Source organism: Puntigrus tetrazona, unplaced genomic scaffold (genome assembly GCF_018831695.1).
Source record: "Puntigrus tetrazona isolate hp1 unplaced genomic scaffold, ASM1883169v1 S000000991, whole genome shotgun sequence".
Taxonomy (NCBI): domain Eukaryota; kingdom Metazoa; phylum Chordata; class Actinopteri; order Cypriniformes; family Cyprinidae; genus Puntigrus; species Puntigrus tetrazona.
The window spans coordinates 23,114-37,093 of NW_025048586.1; the positions used below are offsets into that span (position 1 = coordinate 23,114).

A 13,980-nucleotide genomic window follows, 5' to 3' on the forward strand; every position below is an offset into this window, starting at 1 on the left:
AAAGGTGTAAAACAAGAGTGCGTAGATGAAGTTTTAGATACGTTGAGTGCTAAGTTAAAAGAGGGCGATAAAAATATGTGTGATAGAGAAATAAGCATAGAAGAAATAAAAGAAGCAATAAAACAAACAAAACCAAATAAAAGCCCAGGATCGGATGGGTTAACACACGAGTTTTATAAGACGTTCATCGAGGTTTTAGCGCCCATTTTATGGAAGCTATATAAAACTATGGAAGAGAGAGCGGAAGTGCCAGAATCATTGACTTTAGGGGTAATCAATATCTTGTATAAAAATAAAGGTAGTCGGCTTAAGTTGGAAAATTACAGGCCTTTGAGCCTTTTAAATACAGATTATAAGATACTGACAAAAGTACTGGCAAATAGAATAAAAGAGATAGTGGGGAGTATAATATCACCAAGTCAAGCATATAGTATACCAGGCAGGGATATTTCAGATACAGTGTGCACAATAAGAGATGTTGTGGACAAAATGGGAAAGGATGGGGAGGGGGGTTTGATTTTAAGTATGGATTTAAATAAGGCATTTGATAGGGTAGAGCACAGTTTTATAGAGCAAGTAATGAGAAGATTCGGTTTCGGGAGAGGATTTTAAGATGGATAAAGTTGTTGTATAGTAATTCAAAAAGTTGTGTAAAGATTAATGGTGTTTTAACAGACTCATTTCCTATAGAGAGGTCAGTTAGGCAGGGATGTCCGTTGTCGGCATTGCTGTATTCGATAACGGCTGATCCTTTGGCAACATTAGTTAAAAAAGATAAGGAAATAAAAGGAATCCAAATTCCATATGGGGGAATGAGCATAATTCATCAGTATGCAGATGACACAACATTTACAGTCAAAGATAGAGAGAGTATAAATAGGGTAATGAAACATATGGAAACATACGGTAAAGCATCAGGTGCTAAAATAAATGTTGATAAATCAGAAATAATGAGTGTAGGTGGAACAGATATAGAAGGACAAGATATTCCTTTTAAAGTAGCGAAAGAATATATAAAGATTTTAGGTGTGAATATAGGAGTAAATGCAAAAGAGGCGAGAGATGCTACATGGACTGGGATTTTAAATAAAATAAAACAGGTTTTACAGTTTTGGAGATTAAGAGATTTAAGATTAAGAGGAATGGTAGTTGTAGTTAATTCACTATTGCTTGTTAAATGTAATTATGTGATGGGAGTAATTGATCTACCGGATTGGGTGTTGAATGAAATGAGGGAGGTTGTGAACACATTTTTGTGGAGGGGGAAAGGAGTGAAAATATCAACAAAAACATTAATAGCAGATTACAAGGAGGGTGGGTTGAGGCTGATTGATTTAGATGTAAAAAGGAAAGCAGTAAGAGTGAAAACAATAAAGAAGTACTTATATGATAAAGTGGAATATGGATGGAAGGGTTTTATGAGAGATCTTCTGGACAAAAGTAGTGGTTGTGGAGAAGAAGGGATATTCATGGCCTTAAAGAAGCCAATGATTGAAGATATGCCACTGTTTTATAAAGAAGTATTGAGTGCATGGTCTGAATTTTTAGTGAATGTCGAGTACGAGTGTGAAAATATAAACCAAATACACAAGCAGCCAATATTTTTGAACCCAAAGATACGGATGAAAGGGAAAATGTTTTATAATAGACTGTACATGAAAGCAGGAGTAAGACAGGTAAAGGATATGGCTTATGAATACATAAAAGGTTTTTTACCAAATAGAGCCATTTATGATTATGTGGTAGAGTGGGATGAGGAAATTGAAAAATCAAAAGTGGACTCTGTATGTGAAAACATTAAAATAAGTTTGCCCAGGAGCTGGGTGGAAGGGATTGAGAGGGAAACGGTTAAACCGGGAAATTGGGGAATGCCAGAAATGTTTTATGTTGAAAATGGTAAAAAGAAACCTTTAGCTGATATAAATACTAAGCTGATATATAAAATATTCCTGAAAAAGGAAATTAAATTGCCTGCATCAGAAGCTGTTTGGCCAAAACTCTTCCCAGGATTTAACGTTAAAACAATATGGAAGAATTTAAGTGTGAAATATAATGGACTGGACTGTGAAAATTTAGACTTCAAATTAAGACATAATAGAATATATACAAAGGTGGTAATTCATCAAATAAATAAGAATGTGAACAGAGAATGTGATGTATGTAAGATTGACCCGGAGACTTTGATGCATATCTTTTTTGAATGCAAAGAGCTTGTTGTGTTTCATGAAAAATTGAAAAATGTGGTAAAGGAGGAATGGGGAAAAGATGTAACAGGAAATGAATGGAAAAAATTGTTTTTATTTGGTGAATGTATGAATCATAAGGATAAGAAGGTTAATTTGTGTAACTTTATTTTAAGTCATGCAAGGTATGCAATATGGGCGAGGAGGAATTTGGCATATTATGAAGGGAAAAAAGTGGACGTAGCTGTGATGTTCAGGACTGTTGTGGAAAAAAGTATTTATCTAATGTGGAAATATCTGAGCAAAGATGTTTTTGAAAAAGCTTTTATTAATGGATATAGACTTATATCTGTGGAAGACAAAGGAGGATTGAGTTTAAATTTCTAAAGATGGAGAATTATATTTGTAATGTTAAATGACATAGGATGATTATATGTGTGTAAATGTTTGGTGATGTGAAAATTTGAATGGAGGATTTTGCGTTTATTGTATGAATGGCTATGTCACACTGTGTTAATGAGTTGTATTGATTTGATACTTTTGATAATAAAAAAAAAAAAAAAAAAAAAAAAAAAAAAAAAAAAAAATCACGCCTGATCTCGTCTGATCTCAGAAGCTAAGCAGAGTTGGGCCTATTTAGTACTTGGATGGGAGACTGCCTAGGAATACCAGGTGCTGTAAGTTTTTGAGTTTTTTCACTACTTATCTAATACACTGGCCCTTAGTGTGGCCAAAGTTTGACCAGCTCTTTGCTTTCCCTTACTGCTTATTTTGATCAATTGTTTTTAAAGTAGCTGTTCTTTAAACAGAGTTTGACTGTTTTTAACTACTTAACTAATGCTCTTATCTTTAATGTAGCTCATTTTGAAGTATTTTTTTGTATTTCATTCATTACTTATCTAGTATAATGGCAGTTAGTGTGCCTCACCTTAAAATAGGGGGCTTTTTGCAGCAGCTTTCGCTTACGGCCATACCACCCTGTTCACGCCTGATCTCATCTGATCTCAGAAGCAGAGTTGGGCCTAGTTAGTACTTGGATGGGAGACTGCCTAGGAATACCAGGTGCTGTAAGTTTTTGAGTTTTTTCACTACTTATCTAATACACTGGCCCTTAGTGTGGCCAAAGTTTGACCAGCTCTTTGCTTTCCCTTACTGCTTATTTAATTCAATTGCCTTTAAAGTAGCTGTTCTTTAAACAGAGTTTGACTGTTTTTAACTACTTAACTAATGCTCTTATCTTTAATGTAGCTCATTTTGAAGTATTTTTTTGTATTTCATTCATTACTTATCTAGTATAATGGCACTTAGTGTGCCTCACCTTAAAATAGGGCTTTTTGCAGCAGCTTTCACATTACGGCCATACCACCCTGTTCACGCCTGATCTCGCCTGATCTCAGAAGCTAAGCAGAGTTGGGCCTAGTTAGTACTTGGATGGGAGACTGCCTAGGAATACCAGGTGCTGTAAGTTTTTGAGTTTTTCACTACTTATCTAATACACTGGCCCTTAGTGTGGCCAAAGTTTGACCAGCTCTTTGCTTTCCTTACTGCTTATTTAATTCAATTGCCTTTAAAGTAGCTGTTCTTAAACAGAGTTTGACTGTTTTTAACTACTTAACTAATGCTCTTATCTTTAATGTAGCTCATTTTAAAGTATTTTTTTGTATTTCATTCATTACTTATCTAGTATAATGGCACTTAGTGTGCCTCACCTTAAAATAGGGGCTTTTTGCAGCAGCTTTTGCTTTAGCCATACCACATGTTCACGCCTGATCACGCCTGATCTCAGAAGCTACAGAGTTGGGCCTAGTTAGTACTTGGATGGGAGACTGCCTAGAATACCAGGTGCTGTAAGTTTTTGAGTTTTTTCACTACTTATCTAATACACTGGTCTCTTAGTGTGGCCAAAGTTTGACCAGCTCTTTGCTTTCCCATACTGCTTATTTAATTCAATTGCCTTTAAAGTAGCTGTTCTTTAAACAGAGTTTGACTGTTTTTAACTACTTAACTAATGCTCTTATCTTTAATGTAGCTCATTTTGAAGTATTTTTTTTTGTATTTCATTCATTACTTATCTAGTATAATGGCACTTAGTGTGCCTCACCTTAAAATAGGGGCTTTTTGCAGCAGTAGCTTTACGGCCATACCACCCTGTTCACGCCTGATCTCGTCTGATCTCAGAAGCTAAGCAGAGTTGGGCCTAGTTAGTACTTGGATGGGAGACTGCCTAGGAATACCAGGTGCTGTAAGTTTTGAGTTTTTTTCACTACTTATCTAATACACTGGCCCTTAGTGTGGCCAAAGTTTGACCAGCTCTTTGCTTTCCTTTACTGCTTATTTAATTCAATTGCCTTTAAAGTAGCTGTTCTTTAAACAGAGTTTGACTGTTTTTAACTACTTAACTAATGCTCTTATCTTTAATGTAGCTCATTTTGAAGTATTTTTTTTTGTATTTCATTCATTACTTATCTAGTATAATGGCACTTAGTGTGCCTCACCTTAAAATAGGGGCTTTTGCAGCAGCTTTCGCACGGCCATACCACCCTGTTCACGCCTGATCTCGCCTCTGATCTCAGAAGCTAAGCAGAGTTGGGCCTAGTTAGTACTTGGATGGGAGACTGCCTAGGAATACCAGGTGCTGTAAGTTTTTGAGTTTTTTCACTACTTATCTAATACACTGGCCCTTAGTGTGGCCAAAGTTTGACCAGCTCTTTGCTTTCCCTTACTGCTTATTTAATTCAATTGCCTTTAAAGTAGCTGTTCTTTAAACAGAGTTTGACTGTTTTTAACTACTTAACTAATGCTCTTATCTTTAATGTAGCTCATTTTGAAGTATTTTTTTGTATTTCATTCATTACTTATCTAGTATAATGGCACTTAGTGTGCCTCACCTTTAAAATAGGGCTTTTTGCAGCAGCTTTCGCTTACGGCCATACCACCCTGTTCACGCCTGATCTCGCCTGATCTCAGAAGCTAAGCAGAGTTGGGCCTAGTTAGTACTTGGATGGGAGACTGCCTAGGAATACCAGGTGCTGTAAGTTTTTGAGTTTTTTCACTACTTATCTAATACACTGGCCCTTAGTGTGGCCAAAGTTTGACCAGCTCTTTTGCTTTCCCTTACTGCTTATTTAATTCAATTGCCTTTTTAAAGTAGCTGTTCTTTAAACAGAGTTTGACTGTTTTTAACTACTTAACTAATGCTCTTATCTTTAATGTAGCTCATTTTGAAAGTATTTTTTTGTATTTCATTCATTACTTATCTAGTATAATGGCACTTAGTGTGCCTCTCACCTTAAAAATAGGGGCTTTTTGCAGCAGCTTTAGCTTACGGCCATACCACCCTGTTCACGCCTGATCTCGTCTGATCTCAGAAGCTACAGAGTTGGGCCTAGTTAGTACTTGGATGGGAGACTGCCTAGGAATACCAGGTGCTGTAAGTTTTTGAGTTTTTTCACTACTTATCTAATACACTGGCCCTTAGTGTGGCCAAAGTTTGACCAGCTCTTTGCTTTCCCTTACTGCTTATTTAATTCAATTGCCTTTAAAGTAGCTGTTCTTTAAACAGAGTTTGACTGTTTTTAACTACTTAACTAATGCTCTTATCTTTAATGTAGCTCATTTTGAAGTATTTTTTTGTATTTCATTCATTACTTATCTAGTATAATGGCACTTAGTGTGCCTCACCTTAAAATAGGGGCTTTTGCAGCAGCTTTCTTGGCACGCCATACCACCCTGTTCACGCCTGATCTCGCCTGATCTCAGAAGCTAAGCAGAGTTGGGCCTAGTTAGTACTTGGATGGGAGACTGCCTAGGAATACCAGGTGCTGTAAGTTTTTGAGTTTTTTCACTACTTATCTAATACACTGGCCCTTAGTGTGGCCAAAGTTTGACCAGCTCTTTGCTTTCCTTACTGCTTATTTAATTCAATTGCCTTTAAAGTAGCTGTTCTTTAAACAGAGTTTGACTGTTTTTAACTACTTAACTAATGCTCTTATCTTTAATGTAGCTCATTTTGAAGTATTTTTTTGTATTTCATTCATTACTTATCTAGTATAATGGCACTTAGTGTGCCTCACCCAAAATAGGGGCTTTTTGCAGCAGCTTTTGCTTACGGCCATCCCACCCTGTTCACGCCTGATCTCGTCTGATCTCAGAAGCTACAGAGTTGGGCCTAGTTAGTACTTGGATGGGAGACTGCCTAGGAATACCAGGTGCTGTAAGTTTTTGAGTTTTTTCACTACTTATCTAATACACTGGCCCTTAGTGTGGCCAAAGTTTGACCAGCTCTTTGCTTTCCTTACTGCTTATTTAATTCAATTGCCTTTAAAGTAGCTGTTCTTTAAACAGAGTTTGACTGTTTTTAACTACTTAACTAATGCTCTTATCTTTAATGTAGCTCATTTTGAAGTATTTTTTTTGTATTTCATTCATTACTTATCTAGTATAATGGCACTTAGTGTGCCTCACCTTAAAATAGGGGGCTTTTTGCAGCAGCTTTCGCTTACGGCCATACCACCCTGTTCACGCCTGATCTCGTCTGATCTCAGAAGCTAAGCAGAGTTGGGCCTAGTTAGTACTTGGATGGGAGACTGCCTAGGAATACCAGGTGCTGTAAGTTTTGAGTTTTTTCACTACTTATCTAATACACTGGCCCTTAGTGTGGCCAAAGTTTGACCAGCTCTTTGCTTTCCCTTACTGCTTATTTAATTCAATTGCCTTTAAAGTAGCTGTTCTTTAAACAGAGTTTGACTGTTTTTAACTACTTAACTAATGCTCTTATCTTTAATGTAGCTCATTTTGAAGTATTTTTTTGTATTTCATTCATTACTTATCTAGTATAATGGCACTTAGTGTGCCTCACCTTAAAATAGGGGCTTTTGCAGCAGCTTTCGCTTACGGCCATACCACCCTGTTCACGCCTGATCTCGTCTGATCTCAGAAGCTAAGCAGAGTTGGGCCTAGTTAGTACTTGGATGGGAGACTGCCTAGGAATACCAGGTGCTGTAAGTTTTTGAGTTTTTTCACTACTTATCTAATACACTGGCCCTTAGTGTGGCCAAAGTTTGACCAGCTCTCTTTGCTTTCCTTTACTGCTTATTTAATTCAATTGCCTTTTAAAGTAGCTGTTCTTTAAACAGAGTTTGACTGTTTTTAACTACTTAACTAATGCTCTTATCTTTAATGTAGCTCATTTTGAAGTATTTTTTTGTATTTCATTCATTACTTATCTAGTATAATGGCACTTAGTGTGCCTCACCTTAAAATAGGGCTTTTTGCAGCAGCTTTCGCTTTGCGGCCATACCACCCTGTTCACGCCTGATCTCGTCTGATCTCAGAAGCTAAGCAGAGTTGGGCCTAGTTAGTACTTGGATGGGAGACTGCCTAGGAATACCAGGTGCTGTAAGTTTTTGAGTTTTTTCACTACTTATCTAATACACTGGCCCTTAGTGTGGCCAAAGTTTGACCAGCTCTTTGCTTTCCCTTACTGCTTATTTAATTCAATTGCCTTTAAAGTAGCTGTTCTTAAACAGAGTTTGACTGTTTTTAACTACTTAACTAATGCTCTTATCTTTAATGTAGCTCATTTTGGAAGTATTTTTTTGTATTTCATTCATTACTTATCTAGTATAATGGCACTTAGTGTGCCTCACCTTAAAAATAGGGGCTTTTTGCAGCAGCTTTCTCACGGCCATACCACCCTGTTCACACCTGATCTCGCCTGATCTCAGAAGCTAAGCAGAGTTGGGCCTCAGTTAGTACTTGGATGGGAGACTGCCTAGAATACCAGGTGCTGTAAGTTTTTGAGTTTTTTCACTACTTATCTAATACACTGGCCCTTAGTGTGGCCAAAGTTTGACCAGCTCTTTGCTTTCCCTTACTGCTTATTTAATTCAATTGCCTTTAAAGTAGCTGTTCTTTAAACAGAGTTTGACTGTTTTTAACTACTTAACTAATGCTCTTATCTTTAATGTAGCTCATTTTGAAGTATTTTTTGTATTTCATTCATTACTTATCTAGTATAATGGCACTTAGTGTGCCTCACCTTAAAATAGGGGGCTTTTGCAGCAGCTTTCACACGTCCATACCACCCTGTTCACGCCTGATCTCGCCTGATCTCAGAAGCTAAGCAGAGTTGGGCCTAGTTAGTACTTCTGGATGGGAGACTGCCTAGGAATACCAGGTGCTGTAGGTTTTTGAGTTTTTTCACTACTTATCTAATACACTGGCCCTTAGTGTGGCCAAAGTTTGACCAGCTCTTTGCTTTCCCTTACTGCTTATTTAATTCAATTGTTTTTAAAGTAGCTGTTCTTTAAACAGAGTTTGACTGTTTTTAACTACTTAACTAATGCTCTTATCTTTAATGTAGCTCATTTTGAAGTATTTTTTTGTATTTCATTCATTACTTATCTAGTATAATGGCACTTAGTGTGCCTCACCTTAAAATAGGGGCTTTTGCAGCAGCTTTAGCTTACGGCCATACCACCCTGTTCACGCCTGATCTCGCTCTGATCTCAGAAGTTAAGCAGAGTTGGGCCTAGTTAGTACTTGGATGGGGAGACTGCCTAGGAATACCAGGTGCTGTAAGTTTTGAGTTTTTCACTACTTATCTAATACACTGGCCCTTAGTGTGGCCAAAGTTTGACCAGCTCTTTGCTTTCCTTACTGCTTATTTAATTCAATTGCCTTTAAAGTAGCTGTTCTTTAAAACAGAGTTTGACTGTTTTTAACTACTTAACTAATGCTCTTATCTTTAATGTAGCTCATTTTGAAGTATTTTTTTTGTCTTTCATTCATTACTTATCTAGTATAATGGCACTTAGTGTGCCCTCACCTAAAAATAGGGGCTTTTTGCAGCAGCTTTCAGCTCACTGGCCATACCACCCTGTTCACGCCTGATCTCGCTCTGATCTCAGAAGCTAAGCAGAGTTGGGCCTATTTAGTACTTGGATGGGAGACTGCCTAGGAATACCAGGTGCTGTAAGTTTTTGAGTTTTTTCACTACTTATCTAATACACTGGCCCTTAGTGTGGCCAAAGTTTGACCAGCTCTTTGCTTTCCCCTTACTGCTTATTTTGATCAATTGCCTTTAAAGTAGCTGTTCTTTAAACAGAGTTTGACTGTTTTTAACTACTTAACTAATGCTCTTATCTTTAATGTAGCTCATTTTGAAGTATTTTTTTGTATTTCATTCATTACTTATCTAGTATAATGGCACTTAGTGTGCCTCACCTTAAAATAGGGGGCTTTTGGCAGCAGCTTTCACGCCATACCACCTCTCTTCACGCCTGATCTCGTCTGATCTCAGTAGCTTAAGCAGAGTTGGGCCTAGTTAGTACTTGGATGGGAGACTGCCTAGGAATACCAGGTGCTGTAAGTTTTGAGTTTTTTTCACTACTTATCTAATACACTGGTCTCTTAGTGTGGCCAAAGTTTGACCAGCTCTCTTGCTTTCCTTACTGCTTATTTAATTCAATTGCCTTTAAAGTAGCTGTTCTTTAAACAGAGTTTGACTGTTTTTAACTACTTAACTAATGCTCTTATCTTTAATGTAGCTCATTTTAAGTATTTTTTTGTATTTCATTCATTACTTATCTAGTATAATGGCACTTAGTGTGCCTCACCTTAAAATATGGGGCTTTTTGCAGCAGCTTTCTATTCACGGCCATACCACCCTGTTCACGCCTGATCTCGCCTGATCTCAGAAGCTAAGCAGAGTTGGGCCTATTTAGTACTTGGATGGGAGACTGCCTAGGAATACCAGGTGCTGTAAGTTTTGGAGTTTTTTCACTACTTATCTAATAAACTGGCCCTTAGTGTGGCCAAAGTTTGACCAGCTCTTTGCTTTCCTTACTGCTTATTTAATTCAATTGCCTTTAAAGTAGCTGTTCTTTAAACAGAGAGTTTGACTGTTTTTAACTACTTAACTAGTTCTCTTATCTTTAATGTAGCTCATTTTGAAGTATTTTTTGTATTTCATTCATTACTTATCTAGTATAATGGCACTTAGTGTGCCTCACCTCCAAAATAGGGGGCCAGCAGCTTGCTTACCTCCATACCACCCTGTTCACACCTGATTTCTCGCCTGATCTCAGAAGCTGCAGAGTTGGGCCTAGTTAGTACTTGGATGGGAGACTGCCTTGGAATACCAGGTGCTGTAGGTTTTGAGTTTTTCACTACTTATCTAATACACTGGCCCTTAGTGTGGCCAAAGTTTGACCAGCTCTTTGCTTTCCTTACTGCTTATTTTGATCAATTGTTTTTAAAGTAGCTGTTCTTTAAACAGAGTTTGACTGTTTTTAACTACTTAACTAATGCTCTTATCTTTAATGTAGCTCATTTTAAAGTATTTTTTTTGTATTTCATTCATTACTTATCTAGTATAATGCCACTTAGTGTGCCTCTCACCTTAAAATAGGGGCATTTTGCAGCAGCTTTAGCTTACGGCCATACCACACTCTGTTCACGCCTGATCTTGTCTGATCTCAGAAGCTAAGCAGAGTTGGGCCTAGTTAGTGCTTGGGTGGGATCCTGCCTAGGAATATCAGGTGCTGTAAGTTTTTGAGTTTTTTCACTACTTATCTAATACACTGGCCCTTAGTGTGGCCAAAGTTTGACCAGCTCTTTGCTTTCTCTTACTGCTTTTTTAATTCAATTGCCTTTAAAGTAGCTGTTCTTTAAACAGAGTTTGACTGTTTTTAACTACTTAACTAATGCTCTTATCTTTAATGTAGCTCATTTTGTAGTATTTTTTGTATTTCATTCATTACTTATCTAGTATAATGGCACTTAGTGTGCCTCACCTTAAAATAGGGGCTTTTTGCAGCAGCTTTCGCTACGGCCATCCCACCCTGTTCACGCCTGATCTCGCCTGATCTCAGAAGCTAAGCAGAGTTGGGCCTAGTTAGTACTTGGATGGGAGACTGCCTAGGAATACCAGGTGCTGTAAGTTTTGAGTTTTTTCACTACTTATCTAATACACTGGCCCTTAGTGTGGCCAAAGTTTGACCAGCTCTTTGCTTTCCCTTACTGCTTATTTAATTCAATTGCCTTTAAAGTAGCTGTTCTTTAAACAGAGTTTGACTGTTTTTAACTACTTAACTAATGCTCTTATCTTTAATGTAGCTCATTTTGAAGCATTTTTTGTATTTCATTCATTACTTATCTAGTATAATGGCACTTAGTGTGCCTCACCTTAAAATAGGGGGCTTTTTGCAGCAGCTTTCGCTTGCGGCCATCCCACCCTGTTCACGCATGATCTCGCTCTGATCTCAGAAGCTACAGAGTTGGGCCTAGTTAGTACTTGGATGAGACTGCCTAGGAATAACAGGTGCTGTAAGTTTTGAGTTTTTTCACTACTTATCTAATACACTGGCCCTTAGTGTGGCCAAAGTTTGACCAGCTCTTTGCTTTCCCTTACTGCTTATTTAATTCAATTGCCTTTAAAGTAGCTGTTCTTTAAAGATAGTTTGACTGTTTTTAACTACTTAACTAATGCTCTTATCTTTAATGTAGCTCATTTTGAAGTATTTTTTTGTATTTCATTCATTACTTATCTAGTATAATGGCACTTAGTGTGCCTCACCTTAAAATAGGGGCTTTTTGCAGCAGCTTTATCTTACGGCCATAACACCCTGTTCACGCCTGATCTCGTCTGATCTCAGAAGCTAAGCAGAGTTGGGCCTAGTTAGTACTTGGATGGGAGACTGCCTAGGAATACCAGGTGCTGTAAGTTTTTGAGTTTTTTCACTACTTATCTAATACACTGGCCCTTAGTGTGGCCAAAGTTAGACCAGCTCTTTGCTTTCCTTACTGCTTATTTAATTCAATTGCCTTTAAAGTAGCTGTTCTTTAAAAGATAGTTTGACTGTTTTTAACTACTTAACTAATGCTCTTATCTTTAATGTAGCTCATTTTGAAGTATTTTTTGTATTTCATTCATTACTTATCTAGTATAATGGCACTTAGTGTGCCTCACCCAAAAATAGGGGCTTTTTGCAGCAGCTTTCGCCACGGCCATAACACCCTGTTCACGCCTGATCTCGTCTGATCTCAGAAGCTAAGCAGAGTTGGGCCTAGTTAGTACTTGGATGGGGAGACTGCCTAGGAATACCAGGTGCTGTAAGTTTTTGAGTTTTTTCACTACTTATCTAATACACTGGCCCTTAGTGTGGCCAAAGTTTGACCAGCTCTTTGCTTTCCTCACTGCTTTATTTAATTCAATTGCCTTTAAAGTAGCTGTTCTTAAACAGAGTTTGACTGTTTTTAACTACTTAATCAATGCCTTATCTTTAATGTAGTCATATTTTTAAAGCATTTTTTGTATTTCATTCATTACTTATTCAGTATAAATGGCACTTAGTGTGCTTCACCCAAAAATAGGGGCTTTTTGCAGCAACTGGGCCACGGCCATACTCAATTCTCTTCACGCTCGATCTCGCCTGATCTCTTGGTTAGCTACAGAATTGGGCCTAGTTAGTACTTTTGATGGGAGACTGCTCAGGAACACCAGGTGCTGTAAGCTTGAGTTTTTTCACTACTTATCTAATACACTGGCCCTCTAGTGTGGCCAAAGCCTGACCTCAGCTCTTTGCTTTCCCTCACTGCTTGTCAGATTCAATTGTCTTTTAAAGTAGCTTTTGTTCTTTAAACAGAGTTTGACTGTTTTTAACTACTTAACTAATGCTCTTATCTTTAATGTAGCCCATTTTGAAGTATTTTTTGTATTTCGCTCATTACTTATCTAGTATAATGGCACTTAGTGTGCCTCAATCTTAAAAATAGGTGCTTTTTTGCAGCAGCTTTCGCCACGGCCATCCTTGCACCTGCTCACGCCTGATCTCGCTCTGATCTCAGAAGCCACAGCAGAGTTGGGCCCTAGTTAGTACTCTGGATGGGAGACTGCCTAGGAATACCAGGTGCCAAAAGTTTTGAGTTTTTTCTACTATTTATTCAATACACTGGCCCTTAGTGTGCCAAGCAAAGTTTGACTCAGCTTCTTTGCTTTCTCATTACTGTTTATTTAATCTAATTGCCTTTTGTGCTAGTTTGTTCTTTAAACAGAGTTTGACTGTTTCTTAACTACTTAACTAATGCTTTTATCTTTAATGTAGCACATTTTGAAGTATTTTTTTGCATTTCGTTCATTACTTATTCAGTATATAATGGGCACTCCCAGTGTGCCCCACCTTAAAAATAGGGGCTTTTTGGTAGCAGTTACTACGGCCATCCCACTTCTGTTCACGCCTCGATCTCGCCTTTGGATCTCAGAAGCTAAGCAGAGTTGGGGCCTAGTTGGGTACTTGGATGGGAGACTGCCTTAGGAATACTAGGAATGCTGTAAGCTTTTGAGTTTTTTTCACTACTTATCTAATGCACTGGTCTCTTAGTGTGGCCAAAGTTTCAATGTCAGCTCTTTGCTTTCCCTTACTGCTTTATTTAATCTGAATTGCTCTCTTTAAGTAGCTTTTCGTTCTTTTAAACAGAGTTTAATTGTTTTTAACTACTTAACTCAATGCTCTTATCTTTAATGTAGCTCATTTTGGAAGCATTTTTTGTATTTCATTCATTACTTATTTTAGTATATTTATAATTAGTGTGCCCCACCTCAAAATAGGGGCTTTTTGCAGCAGCTACGCTTACGGCCATCCTACACTTTCTGTTCACGCTTGATCTCGTCTGGATCTCAGAAGCTGGGCAGAGTTGGGCCCCAGTTAGTACTCTCTGATGGGGAGACTGCTCTAGGAATACCAGGTGCTGTAAGTTTTGAGTTTTTTCACTACTTATCTAACACACTGGTCTC

The 13,980-nt window shown here is 37.8% G+C and overlaps 2 non-coding genes and 18 pseudogenes across 2 annotated transcripts; all 20 read left to right on the plus strand.

Annotated features, from left to right (window-relative positions):
• The first annotated feature begins 3,143 nt into the window (after positions 1-3,143).
• LOC122339094 lies at positions 3,144-3,257 on the plus strand (annotated as a pseudogene).
• Positions 3,258-3,532: 275 nt separating this feature from the next.
• Positions 3,533-3,651, plus strand: LOC122339024 (annotated as a pseudogene).
• Positions 3,652-4,313: 662 nt separating this feature from the next.
• On the plus strand, positions 4,314-4,432 carry LOC122339161 (annotated as a pseudogene).
• Positions 4,433-4,706: 274 nt separating this feature from the next.
• LOC122339073 lies at positions 4,707-4,827 on the plus strand (annotated as a pseudogene).
• Positions 4,828-5,102: 275 nt separating this feature from the next.
• LOC122339172 lies at positions 5,103-5,221 on the plus strand (annotated as a pseudogene).
• Positions 5,222-5,503: 282 nt separating this feature from the next.
• Positions 5,504-5,620, plus strand: LOC122339039 (annotated as a pseudogene).
• A 273-nt stretch (positions 5,621-5,893) lies between these two features.
• Positions 5,894-6,013, plus strand: LOC122339134 (annotated as a pseudogene).
• A 273-nt stretch (positions 6,014-6,286) lies between these two features.
• LOC122339072 lies at positions 6,287-6,403 on the plus strand (annotated as a pseudogene).
• A 276-nt stretch (positions 6,404-6,679) lies between these two features.
• On the plus strand, positions 6,680-6,798 carry LOC122339034. Its single transcript, XR_006249907.1, has one exon. It is a non-coding gene; the product is annotated as a 5S ribosomal RNA (ribosomal RNA).
• Positions 6,799-7,071: 273 nt separating this feature from the next.
• Positions 7,072-7,190, plus strand: LOC122339046. The gene has a single exon (XR_006249908.1). It is a non-coding gene; the product is annotated as a 5S ribosomal RNA (ribosomal RNA).
• Positions 7,191-7,468: 278 nt separating this feature from the next.
• On the plus strand, positions 7,469-7,587 carry LOC122339009 (annotated as a pseudogene).
• A 274-nt stretch (positions 7,588-7,861) lies between these two features.
• Positions 7,862-7,980, plus strand: LOC122339124 (annotated as a pseudogene).
• Positions 7,981-8,252: 272 nt separating this feature from the next.
• LOC122339152 lies at positions 8,253-8,373 on the plus strand (annotated as a pseudogene).
• Positions 8,374-8,647: 274 nt separating this feature from the next.
• LOC122339038 lies at positions 8,648-8,768 on the plus strand (annotated as a pseudogene).
• Positions 8,769-9,044: 276 nt separating this feature from the next.
• On the plus strand, positions 9,045-9,165 carry LOC122339109 (annotated as a pseudogene).
• Positions 9,166-9,835: 670 nt separating this feature from the next.
• Positions 9,836-9,954, plus strand: LOC122339033 (annotated as a pseudogene).
• A 663-nt stretch (positions 9,955-10,617) lies between these two features.
• Positions 10,618-10,738, plus strand: LOC122339122 (annotated as a pseudogene).
• A 273-nt stretch (positions 10,739-11,011) lies between these two features.
• Positions 11,012-11,130, plus strand: LOC122339098 (annotated as a pseudogene).
• A 664-nt stretch (positions 11,131-11,794) lies between these two features.
• Positions 11,795-11,913, plus strand: LOC122339012 (annotated as a pseudogene).
• Positions 11,914-12,186: 273 nt separating this feature from the next.
• Positions 12,187-12,306, plus strand: LOC122339151 (annotated as a pseudogene).
• The last annotated feature ends 1,674 nt before the right edge of the window (positions 12,307-13,980 follow it).